Raw genomic sequence first — 6,000 nt, forward strand, 5'->3', positions numbered from 1 at the left:
CAATCATGTATGAGTTCTCGTAAAGACGCCTAATGACATTAAACATGTTAGTTACAAATGAGTTTATAAGTGGAAGAGAGGGATAGATGAAAATGTTGAAACCTTTAAAGCAAGACTAATGGCGAAAGGGTATACACAAAAGAAAGGTATTGATTATGATGAAACCTTTTCACCCGTAGCCATACTTAAATCTATTAGAATTCTCTTATCCATTACTGCTTTTTATGATTATGAGATTTGACAAATGGATATCAAAACTGCATTTCTTAATGGCAATCTTGAAGAAGAAATCTACATGTTGCAACCGGAAGGTTTTCATAGTAAAGAATCAAGAGTATATGGTATGCAAGTTGAAAATGTCCATTTATGGACTTAAGCAAGCATCTAGATCATGGAATATTAGATTTGATCAAGCAATCAAGTCATTTGGTTTTGAATAAAATCTAGATGAGCCATGTGTGTATAAAAGACATCAAAGTAAAGTAGTAATGTTCCTAGTACTTTATGTTGATGATATTCTACTCATTAGAAATGATGTATGGGTAATGTCATCAGTAAAGGTTTGGTTGTCAAGCCAATTTGATATGAAGGACTTGGGTGAAGCTAACTATATTTTAGGATTCAAGCTTTGGCTAGATCGAACAAATAGGATGTTAGGTTTGTCATAAGCTGGATATATAAATAAGGTTCTAGAACGATTTAGTATGCAAAACTCTAAAAAATGATTACTTCCTTTCAGACATGGAGTTCCTCTATCTAATGACCAAAGGCCTAAGACTCCTAAGACTCTAAAGGAAGAAAACATGATGAGATAAGTTTCTTGTGCTTTGTAGTAGAAAGTCTCATGTATGCCATGCTTTGTACTAGGCCGAATATTTGTTATTCAGTTGGCATGATCAGCTGATGTCAATTAAATTCAAGACTTAAACATAGGCAAGTTGTAAAGCATATTCTCAAATATCTAAGGAGAACGAGAGATTATATGCTTGTTTACCATAGTGAGGATTTGATACCTATTGGTTATGCAGATTCAGATTTTCAATCAGATCTTAATTTCAGAAAGTTCACTTCGGGTTGTGTGTTCACCTTAGGAGGTGGAGCCATAAGTTGGAGGGGTGTTAAGCAATCTTGTATTGCCGACTCCACCATGAAAGCTGAATATGCTGCTGCTTGTGAAGCGACAAATGAAGCTGTTTGGTTCAAGAAATTTATTTCTGATCTTGGTATTGTGAGAATTGAGCAAGTTCATATTACATTGCTCTGCGACAATAGTGGAGCGGTTGCATAATCCAGGGATCTAAGGAATCACAAGAAAAAAAGCACATAGAAGAAAGTACCACATCATTCGAGACATTGTTGCTCGAGGAGATGTAGTAGTAGCAAAGATTGATAGTGCAAAAATCTAGCAAATCTCTTTACCAAAACTTTGCCCCAAAAGACTTTCGAATCACATTTGGAGGAGATGAGAGTTAGATTAGTGCACAATAGTCTTTAGGGTAAATGAGAGATTGTTAGGATGTGTGTCTTTAAATCCTATTGTATGATGCTATGTATGATATTAATGTTGTGATTAATAAGTTGTTTTATTATTATCTAAAAATAATGGTAACATGAATATTGAGATATAATCATATAGTCCATGAGATGCATAGTATTTGATTTATGTGGAAAGTCACAGTTGATATAAGTCACAAGTTTTTTGTAAACTTAGAATTTTAGTTCATAGTCGGTGATGAAATTGGGCATTTCATTTGCGAAAACTATAACATATCAACTAAGATGATTTGTCTTGATCATGGAAATTGAGATTTCTAGTTGATATGTTGATATGTTTTAAGAATTAAAACATATTGAACTGAACCGCTATGAGATTTATTATTCTCCTAACGCCTGTCACATGAATAATAAATCTCACGACTTCTATTTTCATGAACTCTTAATCCTGAGAGAATAATGGACTTAATCATGAAATATTGGTTACTTTAATATATCAGGAATGAAATCTAAAATAACGATCAAAACCTCAGTATGTTGGGCAACCGCATTTAGTGTTGATGGAACATACATTCTCAAGATGGAATTCATAATCTCTTAACGGATATATAAAATATTCTCTTGAGATAAGTTTAATGAGTTTGGTTATTCAGAGAGTTAGGCCTAACTACTTTAGTAAGAAGTTACTAAATTATATATTTATGGAATTGAATTTCATAAATATATGATAAATAACTTAAAAGATTAAATCGGGTACTCAAGGAATTAAGATGTAGTAATCTTCAAAGTGACAGTCTACTTTCATGACTTTGTATTGCTACGAATATTTTATGAAAGGGTTGTATGTACAATAAAGTCTTGGGATATAATTTATAAATAAGACCTAGAGTGCAACTATATTTATATAGTGGTATTAAATATAGTTAATAGTAACTTTGGACTTGTCATTTAGACTTATCAAGAGTCGATAGAAAAGCCTAAGGCCCATTAGAGCTAGTGTCTTATTGGTCCCTTTTGGTTTCACTCCAAGCCACATACTTAAGCCCAATTGGAAAGGTCCAAAAGGCTAGCCTAATTAGATAATCAGTTAGCTACAAAGGAAGAAACATACAGAATTAAGTGAGAGAGACAGTATTGAGAAATAGTGTGTATGAGTGAGAGAAAGCCACTCTCTAATACTCCCTTGAAAACTGATTGAGAGACCACACTTCTTGGGCGTTAGTAAAATTGGAATGAAGATTAAAAGTGCTCTCAAGTTCTTCTAATCTTTGTTTTTGAAATTCATCGCTTCAAGGTATGCTCTCTTGTTTTTAAATTCTGAAATTTACATGGTGTATGTTATCAATCGCGAATGAAGTAAATCCGTTAATTTTCCATTGCGTATGTTTTGTATGAGATACAAACCATGTTTTCCAACAATATCCACTAAACTTGATGGACATCTCAAGCTTTTTGCCATGCGCCACCGTCGTTGAGGATGATGACAGCTTTAATTGATAGGGAATATTTTTAACTAAGAAATTCTCTAACTTGTTTCACCTTTTAGGGTTAAAGTACCCTTCAGGTTTAGAGTATCTTTTGGGGTAAGGATGCCCTTCGGGTTAGAGTTCTCATTTCAAGTTTGATACCAACGAAAGGCAACTTCCCTACCCCCATCCATATCTCCCGTCGTGTATAAAATCACTTGCTGGGTTATTTGATTCTAACGATGGATTATATAGAGTCCCCAGCTTTTGCGTGTTCTTTGCTCATGCATCCCTAGATGGAAATAATTTGCACACCACGTCCAAAAATCCTTATACATATTCGTATCCTCCCAGTATAGGAAGTAAAGCCCTAAGATCTCGGAACATTAACTCCATATCTTCCCTACAAGATTCTTGTTGATTTTTGTCAGTTTTGCAAGAATCTTGTCGATTTTGTGAGATTTCTTCCAATTAAAATGAGATGTCCACCTAACTTTATGGACATCTTAAGCTTTTTTCCATGCACCACCATTGTTGAGGATGATGGTGACTTTAATTGATAGGGAGTATTTTTTAACTAAGAAATTCTCTAACTCCTTTCACCCTTCAGTGTAAAAGTACCCTTCGGGTTTAGAGTATCCTTCGGGGTAAGGATGCCCTTTGGGTTGGAGTTCCTCTTCAGGTCTGATACTAACAAAAGGCAACTTCCATATCCCTATCCATTTCTCCCATTGGGTATAGAATCATCCATCGGGTTATTTGATACTAACGTTGGATTACACCTAGTCCCATGCCTTTGCGTGTTCTCCATTCATGCATCCCTTTATGGAAAGAACTTGCATACCATGTCCAAAACTCCTTCTACATATTCATATCCTCTCAGAATGGGAAGTAAAGCTGTAAGATCTCGAAATATTAACTCCATATCTTCCCTATAAGGAAAGATCCTATGTTCATGAGATCTTAGTTAGCCCTATACCACTGTATAAGCACCAAGTCTCATCTTCTCCAAGGTACGTGTAATTTTCTAGCTCTTACACTTTTGAGTTATTGGAGATTCCTCTATCACTAACTTAATTTTCGAGGGGACTTTGGTCGGCACCCCACCGGTGCTCTTTGTAGGTTCTTCATCTTTTTGTTTATCAGGTACCTCATTCATCTTGCGTGTGGGCATCCAATTCACTAACAATTTTGTGCATCGTCATTAATCAATCTAACAATAAAAAATCTGAGGGCTTAAGGATTGGACCCATACTCCACTGGTCAATAACGAAGTATGTAATATTAGTATAAAGTTATGTAAAGTGTAGGTCGGTGGACAACTTGGTCGAACTCTACCTATGGATGCCCTAACTCATGCCCCTCATACTAAGGCCAATTTGGTAAGTTTCAACTACCTTTGACCCTTGCTATGAGTTTCACTCCTTAAAACCTAGTTATTTTCAATAGGAATGCTCCGCCAGTCAATAGCGAGAATGGAATTCTAGTATAAAGTCTGGTGAAATGCGGGTTGGTGGACAATTTGGCCGAACTCTACCCGTGGACACCCTTACTCATGCCCTCCCCTTAAGCCAATTTGGTGAGTTTTAACTACTTTTGATCCTTGCAACGAGTTCACTCCTTAAGACTTAGTTATTTTCAACAAAATGTTTAATAGGTGTCTGATTAGCGAAAACCAACTAGTCAAACCTATCTCATTGAAGGTAGACCAAATCTAGGTTGCGCCACTCACTAGTCACTACCACTATCATAGGAGGCATATTATAATTAGCCAGATCTAGCATTGTTGTGCCTCCCTATGCATTGTAGTCCTTTATGGTGGGTTTCATCCTTCCCCTTGCCTTGTTATGCTCCATTTCATTGTCAATAATGCCTTCCTTCCTGATTTGATAGAACAATAAAAGTCAAAACAAAAATGAAAAATGTGATCAATTATGATTTGATTTTCTCCTTGTTTTTGAATCATTGGTTAATGCCTATATGAGTTGATTTTGAGAGAGAGAGAGAGAGTTTCGGTCAAAGATTTAAAATTTCTTAAAACTAGACTAATACAACCTCATATTTTAAATGATATAAAATATAGGGCTCCTTTGTATCATCATTTTGTATAAAAGTGCAATAATCACCACTACCTATAGTACGAAACAATATTTAAAACATTAATAACAAAGCCTCTTCCCATTATTTAAAAAGTGATCATTCAATAATATCAAAACGCAGTGGGTTCCAGTTAGCTCAACTGGTAAAGTCTTTGATGGTTGAATAAGAGATCTGGGGTTTAATCTCTGCCTACACTAGAAAATAATTGGTGTCTTGGTCTGATGACAAAGAGCACTCATCAAGAGTGGACACTATAGGTTGAAACTATCTTAAAACAAAAAAACCAAACACATAATAAAAACAAAAAAATATTCAACATAAATGGTAAAAGCATATTATATTAATTAATTTAAAGAATGGCCAAGGGTAGAATTCATAAGGTATAATGAAGGAATGGAATCTCTAGCAACATAAACCACTAACATTTAGGCTTCATTTGTTTTGGGTATAAATGAATTTCGGAAAATATTTTACACCCAGCAGCATGTTTGGTAAGGCTTGTAAAATAAAGTCAAATGGAAAATCATGGGTTTTGACCGGAAAATAAGCCCTTTGACCCGGAAAATATTTTACACTTCTATTTTAACTTCAAATCATTTTCGGGCTCAGACACCTGAAGAGAGAAAGAGAGAAAGAGCACGAAGAGAGAGTAAAGAGAGTGAGATAGAGCTTGCACCATCGAGCTCAGACCACCGCCCCAAGCCCAGACGTGCCGTTGAGCTTGCGCTGTCGAGATCGAGCTGTGAGATCGCGCCATAGAGCTCGCGTTGTCGAGATTGCGCTGGCGAGATCGCGTCATGAGATTGCACCCCAGATCACATCGCCAAGATCGAGCCGCTGCCACCCTCTAGATTGAACTCTTTTTGTCTTAATCTCGGCGCCGCCTGAAGCCTGCCGTCGCTGGACCGATCTCGTCGCCCATGACCCACCCATGACCGAT

The sequence above is a fragment of the Castanea sativa genome, chromosome 1, assembly GCF_040712315.1.
Source record: "Castanea sativa cultivar Marrone di Chiusa Pesio chromosome 1, ASM4071231v1".
In the NCBI taxonomy this organism is placed as follows: Eukaryota; Viridiplantae; Streptophyta; class Magnoliopsida; order Fagales; family Fagaceae; genus Castanea; species Castanea sativa.